Below are 17,785 nucleotides of genomic sequence, written 5' to 3'. Positions count from 1 at the left end.
CAACAAGAAAATCCTTTATGAACCTCTTTATGGAGGAAGAAGGAGGGGGAGAATGCTGCTAAATGCATCATAATGTCATCACACAAAGTATGTCACTTCTGCACTTGTTTAGTGCACAAATATAGTTGTGTAATTTGCATAACATTATCACATGGCTGTGTAATTTGCCCAATGACATCATTAAAATGTTACTTTGATGATGTCATTGCTTGTTACAGACAAGGCTGCTAGTGCAATAATAGTGAGCTTGTTGTAGCCCAGACATGTCAAACTCTGAACATCACATGACATCGCACAACGTATCGGAGCTTTTTCTCCATTGCCAGCAATGGGGTGGGCGCAGTTTCCTGATGATGCATCTTGCCCGTGGGCAGGCAGTTTGACACCCCTGTTGTAGCCTAAGAGTTTTGGAACAGGCTCCAACAGACAGTGTACAATGGTCTCCTTCTCATATTGTCTTTCTGAAATCAAGTTAAAACAAACTGTCAAGCACCGGGGAAATCAAGAGATTCAAGCAGTTCAAATGAGTATAAAAATTTATTGCAAGCTTAAGCTGCTACAAGAATTTGACTAACTAGGGGTCAAGTGAGATAAGAGAGGCATTCAAGGGAGGGTGGACATTGATCTCTTGCAAGGGCATGCAGGGACTCATGACTTATTTGACCTCCTCCCTCAGGCTCAGCCTGGTCATCTCTTATACCAGGGGAAGGCAACCTTGGCTCTTTTATGACTCGTGGACTTCAACTCCCAGAATTCCTGAGCCAGCATAAAAGAGCCAAGGTTGCCTACCCCTGTCCTACACAAACAAGCAAAAAAGGAGTTTTCATTTTACAGTAGGGGAAACAAAACCTTAACAAAGATTTGCTAGAGCTACATTATCATCCTCAAACTTCAACCCAGTTATCAGTCAGGTAACTGACAGGCATTCAGCTGCATTTTCCTTTCCTAGCACCTTTTCAATTGTACCTTGGAAATGTAAAAAAACAACAAGTTGTAATCAGTTTTTGACAAAATCCCAGCTGAGGTTAAATGTCTTAATTAAAATTTTGATGTCAACAGTTTCTGGAGATGATATCTCAGTAGATGCCTGGAGTAATTGGAAGCCATTATTTTGCCTACATGAAACCTATCACATAGAACCACAGCCACTACCTAGCTAACCCAATTAAATGAAACATATTTTTACATTTTCAAAGAAAACCTGCCACTTTTCTGTCCCAAGGGGGCTCCTGGTCTATATCATCTCCCCAGATAGATTTCAATGAGTAACTATAACAAATAAGGCATTATTTAGTGCATCAGTTTAGATGTAGCATTAAGGAATGAGATGAAGAAGTAATAAAACAATTAACAAAATAATAACAGGTAGCTTTGAATAGGACACCTCCAACATTTGAAGGGACTTTTACCTCTCATGTCCCGTACTTCATCATCTTTCTCTCAAGGCCTTTTTTAAAAACAAATGTTTCTCTTAAAAGATTCAGATATAAGGTTTTTTTCTTCTTCTGGCCTGTCAATGACTTTAGTTCTGACAATAATAATGAAGAAAATTGTTATAACATTTATGTATACATTATAAATATTCTAATGTATTTAATTAACAGATCCCTTAATGTTTTTGAAATTTGCCTGCAAAATACACACACACACACAGACACACAATCATACACCCATCATCGCCACCATACATATAAACGTATTTTGAGCACTGTGCCCTAATTGTCAGCTTTACTGCTCTGTTCAGCTGGATTTGAGAAGAATTAAATAGTATGGAAATGCCACACACAAGAAAACCTCCCCAGCAACCTCAAATCCCTTTAATTAGTCCTGGCAATGACAAGCACACAAAACAAGGTGTCAGCCATGACAAGTGTAGAAAATAAGAAGGCTGATATATGCAAGCACGTGCAATTAAAACTGGGCTATGAAAATTAATGAAGTATTTTTCTGAAATGATTGCAGAATAGGCCTTTGTCTATAGACTCTACAGCAGAGCCTCCTTGCCATTTCATCTTGTCAGTTCCCTGGAAAAGACCTCCTTGCTGGTCTTAGTTTGCTATAAGAATAGATTACAGATATTATTTATATATTTTGAGTGAAGATCCATGGGAGTGTGGGAAGTTATCCCCCCTGCAGAGAAAGAACTATTTTGGTGAATATTTAAAAGGCAGAATATTATATTTCCCCAAAGGAATAAGGAAGAAGAGCTTAAAAGGCAGGAACCCCCCCCCCAAGTCTCTCTGCCCCAAGCAGAAACCAGGTCTGTAGAAATGCAAATTTGACAATCCTTTCAGAAAGACTGGTTTCCAGGAAACTTAGAGCTGATGGGATTAGAAAGACAAAGATCCCTGTAACCAATAACCCCTCACTCAAAAAATCCAACACAGGACATAGCCATTAGCCACAGCCCTAGGGAAGCAGGTCATGACGTTTAGGACATCACCATCAAAATACTAAAAGGGCACACTCTTCCAGTTTGATGTTGCGGTGTGACGGGCACAGGAAGATGGGTCTCCATCTTCCATGTTTGATTTTGGCCTGCTGGGGACCCTAAAAAGGGTCAAAAGTCACCCTTAAGAGGTGATGGAGAAAGAAGGGACCCTCATTGATTGTGGGAGGGTGGTGGTCCTTCCATTTGATCTGAGGAAGCCCTCCAAATTGGCAGGGGAAAGACTGTCTACAATCGTGTGGCCAATCAGAAGCTGCTGACAACAGAAGAAAATAAGCATTAACTAGCAACTTTCGAGCAATGTGGATGGAACTGGGTGAGATCCTATCCTCTCTTTATGTCTTCAAGACTTTTTCCTGGGAACCCCCCCCCCCCCCAAAAGCAAATAATTGTCCCTGATGAGAGAGGGAAGGGGAATTTCTACCCCATTCTCTCAGGAAAAGAAAAGTAGTGAATTAATTGCTTGGGAGAAAACAGAGAAAATTACAAGATTAATTTGGAATCAATATACATATATAACTTTGAAATTTGAGGACTAAAAGTGCTTTTGAAATGTTTTTTTAAAAAAAAAAGACTTAAAAAGCTTGTAATATAGATTTGGATGTAAAAAGCTGGAAGACGGTGTCAACAACATCTAGTGGTGAACTACAGCACTTCAATTTATTATGCCTAAAGGAAACTTGGCTTGAAGCCCAGATTCAGATACGACTCTTGTTGTTTTCAGAAACTTTTACTTTTGAAGACTGCAGCTGGGAAAAGGGAGGAAACAAAACCCTCTTGGGCTGCTTATTTGTGTGGCAGAGACAATAAACTATTTTGAAACTGGCCTGCCTAAACTACGAATATAAATACTAATCAACTTTTAGTGCTGCATCATGGAGCTATTTACCAGTACAAGAAACATGCATTATTGATTGAGATGAAGGAATACTTTGGATTATAAACCTTTGACTGATGAACAATTTTTAAATCCCTAAATAGATTGGATTATAAGGACTACATACAAAAACAAAATGGATGTTCCATACTTAGCTTCAAATGGTAAAAAAACATCCCTAATACCTGTCCACAAAGTCCCCAGCTTGACATACCAACAAGAAAATGTTGATGAATTTCAAAAAGAATTTTTTTCTGTTAAAATCAATACAAGAGACAATTGCCTTAGCTCATGATGAGACTAAAAATATCACAAAGGAGATAAAAGAATAATTTTATAATCTAAATCTACAAACTCTGAAAATGACTACAAAGAAGGAACTATCAACCCAGAAAATAGAAAGAAAATGAGAGAAAGCAGATCTAAAGATGGAGGACTTAAAAAAGGAACTAACAGACAGACTCAGACAAATGAAGAATTAGAAGACATAGTGATAATATTGGAAATGGAAAAGATATTTTACCTGTCAAGATCTCAGAGCACACTTGAGGATAAGAAAGAATAACTGATTGAATGGAAGATAGAGGTGTTAGGGGAATTGTGGGAAACTGGAGAAGGAGGGAGGCTGTTTAATGAGATAGTGTTTATATATTTTGAGTGAAGATCCATGGGAGTGTGGAAAGCTATGCCCCCCCCAGAGAAAGAAATATTTTGGGGAATATTAAAAAGGCAGAATATTATATTTCCCCAAAGGAATAAGGGAGAAGATCTAAAAAGACAAACAGCCCCCCCAAGTCTCTCTGCCCCAAGCAGAAACCAGTCTGTAGAAATGCAGATTTGACAATCCTTTCAGAAAGACTGGAGCCAGGAATTTAGAGATGATGGGATTAGAAAGACAAAGATCTCTAGAGCCAACAACCCTTCACCCAAAAAATCCAACACAGGATATAGCCATCAGCCACAGCCTCAGGGAAGCAGGGCATGACCTTTAGGACATAATAGGATTAACCCACCACCATCAGAATACTAAAAGGGGATGCTGAACCTCAGGTCAAAGTTCATGCCACAGGAACAACTCCAAACATAAAAGCCCAAGAAGGTATAAAAACCCACAACTCCCAGCAATATATGGTCAGCTGCTCCAGAGCCACATGTCTTGTGGTTCTGCTCTTCAATAAATTACAACCTTCTTTCTAAAGCAGTCTCCATTTTATTTATTCCCAGCTTGGACTGGACCCTGATGAAGATTTTTCTTTCAACAATTTGGCACCCCAGATGGGACTTCAAGCTAACTTCACCAATGGACTGGGCCCCGGTAAGCTTCTATCTTGCTGGCAGCAGACCCCTTGTGTCTGTGGATGGGTTTCCCAGAACCTGCCCTTTTGGAGCGAGGGTAATAAAGGGAGTTTTGAGTTTATGCTCAAGGGCTGCTTTGGAAAGAAGGTGAGTACCTCTAAATTTTAACTTGAAAGTCCAGGGGAATGGGAGAAATATGTCTATGTCTGTGTGTGAGAGTAAGAAGACCCTTTTCCTAATCACAGTTGGATCTTGCTCCATCTGGCAAGATTCTGATATTATAGCTGTTTTCAATAAAAATAGTTTTAATTTTCCTGTGGAATTGATTTCCTTGTCTGATCTACCTGTGCTAACAGTTTTAAGTAATCCATGACCAGCAATGGAATGACTCTCAGTACCATCTCTGATCCCCAGGAATTTGACTGGCCACTCAAGCAACAGAATATTTCCTCCAGGGAGAAGACAATTGGAAAACTGCATCAAAAATATGTTATATAGCAGTTTGTACTTATCTGCTCACTGGATATTGGTGGGGAATGATGGGAGTATTAGAAATGCATTTCAGCATTATTCTGATCTCCTACAGGAGTTTATTAAGAACTGTAAAAGAGATAACAAGTAAAAATGTTGCTTTAGTAGTAGCAGCACCCTTGATGGTATTCACTATCTGTCTCATACACTCTCAAAACATTTAGATGGTCTTGCTCTCTGGTCTCTCCATTCTAATCATTCCGATCAGTGGCACAGATTCATGTGTGGGAAGAATCCAGAGAATTATTTTGGGAAATAATAAATAATAATAATAAATAATAAAAAGGCAGAATATATTTCCCCAAAGGAATAATGGAGAAGATCTGAAAAAAGACAGAAACCAACTCCCAGAAATCAGCCCAGCCCCTAGGCCACAGGTCTGCAACCCGCGGCTCCAGAGCCGCATGCGGCTCTTTCAGCCATCTCTTGCGGCTCCCGGTCCTCTGCCACATGCAGTCAAAAAAAAAAGTGGGACTAAAAAAGTTCAACCAATCAATTTAAATATGCAGGGTAGGTGCATATCTCGCCTTGGCTCCACTCTTCAGTCAAACCCTGTTTTGTGCATGCGCGCATGTACACACATGCACACATATTTTTTGTGGCTCCCAGTTTTTCCTTTTGTGAGGGAATCCGTTCCGAGTGGCTCTTTCACTGTTTCAGGTTGCTGACCCCTGCCCTAGGCAGAAGCCAACTTTTAGAAATGCAAATTCAATATTACTTTCAGAAAGGTTGGAGCCTTCCAGCTAGAAACCGAAGAAATTAGGAAGACAAAGACCCTTAAAATCTATATACCCCACCCAAACTCTAAGACAGGACATAATAGGATTAACCCACCAACACCAAAAGGGCACACTCAGACTCAGGTCAAAGATACATGACACAGGAAACACAAAGCCTCAAACAGGAACAGGAATCAACCTCAAGAGCCCCAGAAGTTATAAAAGCCATCACTCTGCTCCATGTGGTCAGTTGTTTTTCCAGAGCCATCTTTCTGTCTGTCTCTCCTCTTCAATAAACTACAACCTTCTTTCTAAAGCAGTCTCCATGTTGTTTATTTCTGGGTTGGACTGGACCCTGATGAAGGTTTTTCTTTCAACTATTTGGCACCATGCATGTCTGAGGATGGGTCATCTGCTTTCCTAGCACCTTGTACAAGAAAGGATATGTATCTAAATGATTTTTTACAGCATGGATTTATTATGGTAACTTTTATGAGGTCTGTTATAGAGCCCTCATAGTTAGGATAAGGAACATCAAGGTTTATATTTTCAGGGCATGACATTTGTTTTGCTGAAGCCGGGTGACGGGATGACAGTGGCCATCTGCTTCCCAAAACTCAGTGTATTGTTTGCTAGTATACAGCAGGAAATTTATTGCTTGAACTCTGCCTGCTATGCTGGGATTACAAAATGGAAGTTCAGGTTTTCAAAAATCTTGCAGCTTTAGACTTTTATACACTCTGCATCAGTGGTGGGATTCAAATATGTAAACAACCAGTTCTCTGTGTGGATGTTGTTTCTGGAAATCCATTCTGGGCCTGGGCAAAAAAAAAATTACTACCAGTTCTACCGAACTGGTGCGAACCAGCTGAATCCCATCACTGCTCTGCATGCCAAATGGAATTAGACGTTGTAATATAGCACATATAATCAGAAATTAGGCCTTCTTTCTCCAAAGAGAAGCTTTAAAAGTCTACTGGAAAACTGCTTATAAGCATACATAGCATTACATTTCCTTTGGGAAGTAAATTCTTCTTGTTCTGCAAATGCTCCAAACATGCTTTGCAGTCTGGTGCTTTGCATCTTAACTTCAGCTTGTTTGCATACAGAAGCAACAGATATAAAATGAGAATGTTGCAAATATCCTGAAACTTAGCAGAGAATTCTGTACCTGCCAGAGTATAGAAAAGGAAGTGTGACGGTGAACATAGTTGCTCAGACATTCACAAAGGACCACGCAGTGGTGGGATTCAAATATGTGAACAACCGATTCTCTGTGTGGATGCTGCTTCCCAAAGTCCATTCTGGTCCTGGGCAACAAAAAATTAGCTACCGGTTCTGCCGAACTGGTGCCAAGTGGCTGAATCCCACCACTGGGACCATGCCTCTTGGCTGAGCAAAGCATCAAGCTAACAAAAACTCAGAGCTTATCCCATAACCTCCTTGCCCAGGTAACAGAAGAAACCTCCCATCTGGGTATTTCTTAAAATAGTGATTTAATTAAAATTGCACTTAAGTGTGTTGAAAACTATTACAAAGTTTAAAAAAAATTAAAAAATTAAAAAAATAGAAAAGAATAAAAGAATAAAGAAAAATATAGTGAAGAAAAAGAAAATATTTAAAGAAATACTTCTTCCTACATCACAACTTTAGTAATTTACTACCTCTCTTATAATACAACAAATGATCTCTTTTTCTTATGTCACAGCTCTTATCTATTAACAAATCCTTAAAGCCTTGTCCTTTCAGCCCTGATCATCAAGAGTTCATTAAGCATTTACTAGAAATATATCTGACTTCTGCTGATTAACAGGTTTTTTTTTTAAGAGAATGGCTTATAGAGAGGTGAAGTATTGAACAAGAGGTTTTTGGTTGTATTTTAAGACAGGGCTTTTCAACCTTTTCACCCATTGTACCACTTTTAGGATATGGCAACATTTGAGTACCACCAGTCGCCTAGCAAGGTAACAAAAACTTGATGACCAAAAAAAAAAGGGAAAAAAATGATGAAGTACAGGTAGTCCTCGACTTACAACAGTTCACTTAGTGACTGTTCAAAGTTACAATGGCACTGAAAAGAGTGCCCCCCAAGCCACAGCTGAGCAAGAGACCTGCCTGCCTGCCCGGCGGTGCTCTTCCTCCTGTCCGAGGTTTTCATTGTTGGGAGCATTTCTGTTGAGGATTGGCAGCGGGGGTGGGGTGGGGGGGGGGTGTTTGGTTTTTATTTCCACCCCCATCTGCTGGGTGGTTGCAGCAGGTTTTGGTCACTTCACATGACCCTGGGACACTGTGACCGTCATAAAGATGAATCAGTTGCCAAGCATCGGAATGTAAATCACAAGACCCTGGAGATGCTGCAACATTCCAGCTGATCGGCGCTTCTTCTGGGCTCAGCAGAAGCGCCAGGATCAGCACCGAGCTCCAGGCGCTGATCCTGGCACTTCCGCTGAACCCTGACAGCTCTGAAGAAGCGCTGATCCTGACGCTTCCTCTGAGCCCTGACAGCCCTGCAGCTCCAGCCATCTCTCACTCAGGCTTGTGCAGTGCTGCCACTGGTTCAGCTCATTCCCCTCCCCCACTACCACTTTTCTAGGATGGTTGCATACCACCTGCCAGGTGCCAATGTACCATAGGTGGTACCCATACCACTGGTTGAAAAGCCCTGTTTTAAGAGATAGTGGTAAGTGATTACACTTGCTGGGGACGAGGGGGGAGGTTTATTTTTCTATTTTTCTCTCCCCTTTTTCTTTTTCCAAACTGTTTAATTTTTTCTAAAAAAATGTACTTCTGTATTATGCAGCTGTACTAGGCTTTTTTTGGTAAAATATAATTTTTAATAAAATCATTGAAAAAGCTTACCAGAAATGACAACATACTGTATCTATTTTTACTCTGATTGAACAAACCAACATTAAAGTTCTATTTGCATCACATTACTTTATATTATACTTTATAGAGCTGGAAGGGACCTTGGTGGTCTTCTGGTCCAGCCCTTTGATCTAGCAAGAGAACCTACAATCTCACACAGGTGATTGTCCAGTCTCTTCTTGAAAATTTCCAATGATGGAGTGCCCATGATTTCTACAGGCAAGCTGTTCCAATGGTTGATTGTCCTCACTGTCAGGAAGTTTCTCCTTAGGCCCTGTTGCTTCTCTCTTTGATCAGTTTAGTTTCCAACCATTGTTTCTCGTCCTGCCCTCTGGCGCTCTGGTAAATATCCTGATCCCCTTTATGGCAGCCCCTCAGATACTGGAAAAATGCTATCATGTCTCCCCTATTTCTTCTTTTCTTTAGACTAGTCAAACCCAAGTTCTGCAGCCGTTCTTCGTATGTTTTCGTCTCCAGGCCTTTAATCATCTTAGTTGCTGTTCTCTGAATTTTTTCCAGACTCTCAACATCTTTTTTGTGATATGGTGACCAAAATTGGTTGCAGTATTCCAGGTGTGGTCTTATTAGGGCTTTATAAATTGGTACTAGTACTTTGTGTGATCTTGATTCTATGCCTCTGTTTATACAACCCAGGATTGTACTAGCTTTTTTGGTTGCTGCTGCACACTGCTGGCTCACAGTCAAGTGATCGTCCACTAGGACTCCAAGGTCCCTCTCACAGTTACTCTTTTTAAGCCAGGTCTTGCCCAATCTGTATTTGTTCCTTTGGTTTTTCCTCCCTAAGTGTAAGACTTTGCTTTTCTCCACATTGAAACTCATTTTGATGGATAGGGCCCATTGTTTAAGTTTGTTAAGAACTTTTTAGATTCTGACTTTGTCTTCTGGGGTATTGGCTACTTCTGTCAGTTTGGTGTCATTTGCAAATTTGATGAATAGGAATTGATTGGATTGTTTGCATTATATTAAATTCCAGTATGACACGGTCACTTTCACCCAAGATTCTGGTACTTTTGATTCCCTCTATCACTTCTTCTCTATTTGTAAGGATTAAGTCCAATATAGGTTTACATCTAGTTCCCTCCTTCACATTTTGGGTGACAAAGTTGATGGATAGGTTGGTTAGGAATCTGTTTGATCTCCCGCTCACTGCAGAGTTTGTCTCTCAGTTGATATCTGGATAGCTGAAGTCTCCCATTACTACTGTGGTGTGCTTCCTAGATATATTTGTTAACTGGTTGGCAAAGAGTTCATCTATTTCTTCTGATTGGTTGGGTGGCCTGTAATATACACCTATCATAATGTCACTTTTTTTCTCTTTTATATTGACCCATATATATTCTGGAGAGATTTTGTCTTGGATAATGTGCATTTCTGCAAATATGTAGTGTGACTCCCTTTCCTCTTTTTGTAGACCTGTTTCTTTTGAACTATTTATAACCATCTATCAGTCCATTCCATTCATGGGTTTCGTCTCACCAGGTTTCTGTTATGCCAACTATGTCATACCCTCCTTCGTGTACTATTGCTTCTAGTTCGCCCTCTTTGTTCCCCAAGCTTTGTGCATTAGTATATAAGCATTTAAGGCTTTTATACCTAACCATATGTTTATATCAAAATTAACCTGATATGATCAATTTGGTATATTTACATGAATAAAGAAAATTTCCTTAGAATGATTATTTCCACATAGAACAGAATTCAAAACAAAAACAATTGAAAATGCAATTTTTACAAAACAATTACACCGAATCCTATACAAAATGATATTTATTTTATGAGTGACCGCTCTTATATTACCTATTCTTGACCGCTCTTGAACCACCAAGGAAAAGGAGCCAATAATTCCCCAGCTGGCTCATTATAATTCAATCAGCCACAGAGTCTGGGCACCTGATGGTTAAGAATAGGACATGAATGATTAAAGTTGTAAATGTTGGGTTGGTTTAAAATGTTGAGAAGAAACTTTATGATTCATTGTTCCTGATATATCATTGGTTCAAAAAAGTCACATTTCATTCATTTTAACAGACATATTTAAGTAAAAGCTTTGAATCTTCCTGCCGATCATGTTGTTAGATTTTTTTTCCTCTAACCTTACAGAATACTTAAAGAAAAAGCTCTGCTTTTATAATATCCTTCAACCTCTATTGAATGGGGGTTATCTATGACAAATGGCTACTTAGTCTGAAATATTAAGAGAAGGAAAACTAACAGCTGGATATGCAAATGAGTAAATAAGCCATATGTCTTTTTAACAATACTCACATGTAGTTTATTGAAGAGGAGAGCCAGAGAGAAAGATGGCTCTGGAAAAACAACTGACCACATGGAGCAGAGTGGTGGCCTTTTATACCTTCTGGGGCTTTTGAGGTTGTTTCCTGTTCCTGTTTGAGGCTTTGTATTTCCTGTGTCTGAGTGTGCTCTTTTGGTATTGGTGGGTTAATTCTATTATGTCCTGTCTTAGAGTTTGGGTGGTATATGTAGATTTTAAGATTCTTTTTTTTACAAATTTTATTGATTTTCTAATATTACATTTACATATTTGAAAAGCAGCGTGGTGGCTGGGTGGTAGTAATTCAATTACATACAAATATCATTAGTACAGATTTCAGATTGCTACCATAAACATTTCCTCTCTTTTTCCTTCATATGTACTGTCTATTTGTGAATTTAAAGACAAGTTTTATCCTATCGATCACATAAAAAATAACTTTCTTACATATATCCATAGTTTTTAATTTACACATATTCTAGTTGTTTTAACAATCTTTTAGACAATCAATGACCTAATAAATTTTTCAATTTTAATATCCACTAACATTTAGATTTAACATTTGATATTTATCATTCCCAAAAATTTTAATATACTCCCAATTCATCTATCACCAATCCTCATAAAATCTAATATTCAAAATACACATCCCATTTACTTAACGTCTCACCTTCTATGTCAACAAATTGAGGATACGATATGATATCCTTCATTTTTGCTAATTTTAGTTTTGTTTTTTTAAGTAGTAATCAAAATTTCTTTTTTATTTCAGTATTTAATACTTCCTCTCTTCCTCTTTGTATCTGGTATCTCTTGCTTAAACTGATAATTTTCATTTTAAACAGTCCATATAGACCTATTTATTATTTTCAACAATACGTAGGATTTAAGGTCAACATACAAAAAACTAAAATGTTGTCTAAAAGCATGACAGTATCACAAAAGGCTGTTTTAGAAGAGCTAACGGGATTTGAAATAGTTAAAAGGGTTAAACATTTGGGGATATATTTGTCACCCTCAAATGTGAAGTTATATAAAAATAATTATGAAAAGTTATGGGGAAAAGTACAAAAAGAATTAGATAGTTGAAAAAAATTACAATTATCTTTATTGGGAAGAATTGCAGCAGTGAAAATGAATGTTTTGCCAAAAATTTTATTTTTATTTCAAATGATACCTATACTTAAAAAGGATTTAAATTTGGAGGAATGGCAAAAAGGAATTAATAAATTTGTATGGGCAGGGAAAATTTAAAGTTAAATTTAAGATAATGCAAGATACGCGTGAAAGAGGTGGTCTTAAAATGCCTAATTTTAAATTATATTATGAAGCTGCTGCTTTGTCAGCGATAAGTGACTGGTTTAATTTAACACAAGCGAGATTATTAAATCTTGAGGGTCATGATTTGTTATTTGGATGGCATGCATATTTATTGTATGATAAGAAGGTGGATAATGTGTTTAAGATACATATTTTAAGGTATGCTCTGTTGCGAGTTTGGAAAAAGTACAGACACAAGTTAAATTGTAAGATACCTATTTGGGCAATACCTAAACATGCAATAGAAAATATAAATGTTGGATTTAAACATGATGTGACTACATATAAGGAAATTTTAAGTTTTGAGAAGAATGTATGGCAATTGAAGTCATATAACATTTTAAAAGAAGAAAAGATTGTACAAACCTGGTTCCAGTATGGGCAATTACAAGCTAGGTGGAAAGAGGACCAGAAAACTGGTTTTTCAATGATTGATGAAAATTTGGTAAAGCAAATTAGAGATCAAGGTCAAGCACATATAAAAAGGATATATCTTGCATTGATAGAAATTGATTCAGAGACGGAACTTGTTAAAGATTGTATGATAAAGTGGGCTCAGAATTTTCAAGAAGTTATTACAATGGATACTTGGGAAAAGATCTGGGTGAGAAATGTAAAATTTACACAGGCCCAAAATTTAAGAGAGAACTTTTATAAAATGTTTTATAGGTGGCACTTAGATCCTAAAAAATTAGCAAGTATGTATCCAAATTGCCAGCCCAAATGTTGGAGGTGTGGTTGTGAGGATGCAACGTATTTTCATATATGGTGGACTTGTAAAAGGGTTAAAGCTTTTTGGATTAAAATCTGGTGGAATATGCAAAAAATATTCAAGAAAAGGATAAAGTTTTGTCCGCAACTGTTTTTATTGGGTATTATCACAGATGCTACTGTTGTGGACACTAAGCTGATGTTGAATTTAATTACGGCAGCGAGACTTTTAGTAGCGCAATATTGGAAGAAGGAAGAACTGCCGACTATAGAAGAATGGACTTTAAAAGTTTCCAATCTGGCGGAAATGGCAAAGATTTCAGCGTATTTGAAAGACCAATCGCAACAGAGATATATTGTGGAGTGGAGAAGTACAAAAAGATATAATCAATCCATATTGATTATATCCAGAGTAAATATGGGACTAAAAAGTTTCACTTAGCATTTGAATAAGTAGTGGATTTATATAATGTATAAGTAGCTTGTAGTCATTTTACTAAGAGTTAAAGTGCGATAGAATTTAATATTTTATTGTCGTTTGCATATTTTAGATTATGTTTGTTTGTATTTTTATACCCTGTATTTAGCTCTGGGAAGTCGGGGAGGGGGGGAGGGGAGGGGAGAGTTGAGGAGGTTTGGAGAGAGGGGAGGGGGATGGGAGGGGTTTTGTATTTAAAAATGTATTGTAAAACTTTTCAATAAAAAAACAATACGTTTTTAGCTTATCTACATTATTCACCTTTAGATGACCTTTATGCACAAATCAATATTCAAATTAGCTATTAGTATTTATACCGCTAAATTGTAATGACCAAAAAATGTTCTTTATCTCAGTTCATAACAATGTCTTGTGTACAACATGCACATCTTATCTATTTAAGTACATTCTGTTTTAGATTTCAATAAGATGGTCAACACTCCATTCTTCTTGGGTGTTATTCTGGCTTTTTTCCTTTGCCAAATTATCTTCCATGTCCTTCTTTTTGGGTCATCGAACCAATCTCCTTGTAATATCATGTATATTAATTGATGTTGGCAAAACCATCTGGTTGCCATTTGTTTGAGAGGACTTGTAGGTCTAGTGGGTCATCTATTTATTCTTCCATATTGACATGGTTGTTCTGAATTGTTTGTCTTCTCATCCAACTGTTCTTTTTCTAGATCCTCTAGTTCCTTCTGTGTTGCATAAGAAACCTTTTCCTTTTTCCAAGTTGCCGATATCTTTTCTGGATTTCCAAATGTCAATATTTGTTGAATTGCAGATTCTTCTGTCATAGTATTTGAAAGTTTCATTTTTTCTATTTTATTTTGTATAGATGGTTCTTTAATTGTGGTCAAAGTTTGGGCTTTCATATCTGGGCTATCTTCACATAGCCTCTTAGTATTTCATTGGTAGTAGTAAGAGTTTGGATTAGTGTTTTCAACATAGTGAGAGTTTGTTGATCTTCATCTATAAAGAAATTTTGTTCCTGGCCTTCTTCCATATTGGTATTTTAAGCTAAAGGCTTTACACTTAGAAAATCCAAAAGAGAGATTTGTTTTTTTTCTAGGTAGGGAACACAAAGCCTTTCACAGCTGATATTTCAAAGTTCTCAAGGTTATGTATCTTATTTATTTCCCTGGGCAGTCAGCCAGGCCCTTTTTAAAGTTTCCCTTTGAGTCCCAAAGTTGTCTTAATCTTTTCAGTTTTTTTTCATAAGAAAGAATCCAGATTTCCAATAGAAGTAGACAATAAAAAATAAGAAATAAAAAATCTTTCAGTCCACATGCTTTCAGAAATAAAGTTCCAATTGGGATTCAGTTACTTTTTCAATGTTTAAAATACCCCTGGGTATTTAGTCACCACTCTTTCTGGAGGGAGGGCTAAATTCCCCCTTCCCTCATCACAGGGGAAAAAATGCTTAGCAGCTTAAGGAGGTACAGAAAGTAATTAGGGTGTAAAAGAGGTAGATCTCATCCAGTCTCTTCCGCGCTGCTTTAAGAGTTGCTTGGTGTAAAATGTGACTTCGGCTGTTCACAGCCTAGGGATGAACCATAATGGCTGGTCCTTTCGTCTACCAGTTTGGAGGGATCGCCAGATCTAACAGGAGAATTGTGGCTCTCCCACGATCCAGTGAGCGCCCCTCCTTGCTGGTCACCTCTTCAGGATGACTTTCGGCCCTTTTCAGGGGCCCCCAGTGATGCAAAACTGGATGGGGGAGAGAGAGCAAGTCTACTAGCCATCCATAGCGGCTGTGTGACAAACTGGAAGTCTAAGATTTTAAGATTCGTTGTCTTTCTAGCTGGAAGGCTCCAACCTTACTGAAAGGATTATTGAATTTACATTTCTAAAAGCTGGCTTCTGCCTAGGGGCTGGGCTGATTTTTTAAAAGATCTTCTTTAAAGATCTTCCTTTGGGGAAATATATCCTGACTTTTTAATGTTTCCCAAAATATTTCTTTCTCTGGATTCTTCCCATAATATCCCCCCTTTGTGCCATAAGACTGTGGATGACACACTTTTACTGGCACAAGATTAAAATTATTCTGGTCAGGGAGACTTGATGGGCGCTTCGGTGGGGGCTCCAGGATGTGGGGAAAACAAGCTTTTAAACTGTTAATGCAAGAAGGGTAAGACACTAATAGAGGCAGCAGAAAAAGATCCCTGCAGTGGCTCCCAAAAGGGGAGCTTAAACCCATAAAGATCTAAAAGTCAGGGAAAAAGTTCTGTGCCAATTATTTTCAAATGTTGGATGTCACTTTGAGCTTCCAGTCAGGTGTTTGAAGCACATGCCTCAAAATTCTTCACAGCCATGTTTTTCCTCAGTACATAACCACTGGCTGCCCATTTTCAAGGGTTGCTTCCCAAGCCTGCCTTAGCTCTTAGTTCAGTGCATCCAGGTTTGTGATGTCCAATTGAGGTTAGCCAGTGTGCAAACCAGGCTATTAAAGTGCACACAGTGAGCACTAGGACTCCCACTCTGAGTCCACCAGTGCAACATATTCAGGGTTTGGGTTTTGGAGATCTCTTTCCTGCTACCTCCTCAGTGAGAGCATATGAATTGCAAATTGCCTGAGGGGGCCTAATTTCCTCCCCCTTGGAATTTGCAAGAAATTTTGCATGCAAAGTTTGGTATCACAGAGCAAAAATCAGTCTGGGAAGCTTTACTGAATGTAGGTGAAGGGGTGAGTGTGATTCTGAATGGTCTGTGTGCATCTGTGCCAACCATTCCCAAATGCCATCCCTCCATAAATACATTCAAATGGCTTATTACAATACAAATGAGGCAAGAAAGAAAATCTTACAATGAGTTTCCATCCTCCCCCCGTCTTTCCAGTTGTCTTCTGAGGCATCATGTAGGGGCCAATGGCTCCAGGACTCCTTCCTTCCTCTGCAGCTTTCACAGGCATCTGGGGGGGATGGTAGGACTGGGAAGATCTGTTCCACTCTGGTTGAATGGTGACTTTCTAGTGGATGGCTGGATTCAAACCCAATTCCATGGCTCAAATGAATGGAAGCAGTGTCTGGGTCAGTATGCTCTGCTTCCAAGGGTTGCAGAGGTCATCTGTACAGGGCTGAAAGACATGAGAACAAGATTCTCCCCCCCCCCCTTTCTGTGTGGACCTGTCTTCGAGCGGTGGCCTGTTCCCGCCCTCATTGCTCTTTTCACTCCCCCGGGGGTTTAGGATTACAGGAACCTGGGCTCAGGTTGGTCTATATCAACGCCAGGTCCGTGGTGAACAAGGCTCCCCTCATACAGAATCTTATTGAGGAGGAGAATGCGGACCTGGCTTGCATTACGGAGACCTGGTTGGGCCAAGAGGGGGGTGTCCCTCTCTCGGAATTATGCCCACCAGGTTTCTGGGTGCTTCACCAGCTGCGGGCCCAGGGCAGGGGTGGGAGGGTGGCGGTTATTATTAGGGAGAGTCTTTGTCCACGAGTGGCCACTGTCCCTCAGATAGGCGGGTGTGAGTCTCTCCTTTTGAAGTGGGGTCCTGGAGTTCAGTTGGGCCTATTGATTATGTACCTGTCTCCCAGTTGCTTGTCATTGGCCCTGCCCAAGCTCCTCGATGTCTTGCCTGGGTTGGTGATTGAGTTCCCCAGGCTTATAGTTCTGGGAGATTTCAATCTGCCCTCCGCGGGTGAGGCATCTGAGTTGGCCCAGGAGTTCATGACCTCCATGATGGCCATGGACCTGACTCAAATAATTCAAGACCCGACCCATAATGGAGGGCACACACTCGACCTGGTTTTTATCTCTGGGCAGTGGATTAATGATCTGGGTAGGGGGGATTTAATCATCCAACCCCTGTCATGGTCCGATCATTTTCTTCTCCGGCTAGACTTTCAGTACACCACCCCCCGCTGCTGGGAGGCAGAACTGACCAGGTGGTTCCACCACAGGCACCTGATGGACCCTGAAAGGTTCTAGACAGAGCTTGGGACATTTCCTGCTTCCCTTGCCCACGACTCTGCCGAGGCCCTAGTAGAAGCCTGGGAGAGGGCGGCTACTGGGGCCTTGGATCAAGTTGTGCCTTTGCGAACTCTGACCCTCTGCAGACCCTGGGTGGCCCCCTGGTTTACTGAGGAGGTTTGGGAGATGAAGCACTGGAAAAGACGCCTAGAGAGCTGTTGGAGGTCCAGTGGATCCGAATCTGATCGAACACAGCTAAGAACTTATCTTAAGTCTTACCTAGTGGCGATGGAAGCAGCAAAGCGTATTTACTTTTCCTCTCTCATTG

The 17,785-nt window shown here is 39.5% G+C and overlaps 1 long non-coding RNA gene across 1 annotated transcript; it reads right to left on the bottom strand.

The window, feature by feature from the left end:
* Window positions 1–213: 213 nt before the first annotated feature.
* Window positions 214–16,478, bottom strand: LOC308666185. Its single transcript, XR_014026051.1, has 3 exons — window positions 16,349–16,478; window positions 1,410–1,528; window positions 214–461 (listed from the first exon to the last, which is right to left on the bottom strand). It is a non-coding gene; the product is annotated as an uncharacterized lncRNA (long non-coding RNA).
* Between the last annotated feature and the right edge of the window lie 1,307 nt (window positions 16,479–17,785).

Source organism: Vipera berus (assembly GCF_964194415.1).
Source record: "Vipera berus genome assembly, chromosome: 3".
Lineage (NCBI taxonomy): Eukaryota > Metazoa > Chordata > Lepidosauria > Squamata > Viperidae > Vipera > Vipera berus.
This window is presented reverse-complemented; position numbering and strand designations above follow the sequence as displayed.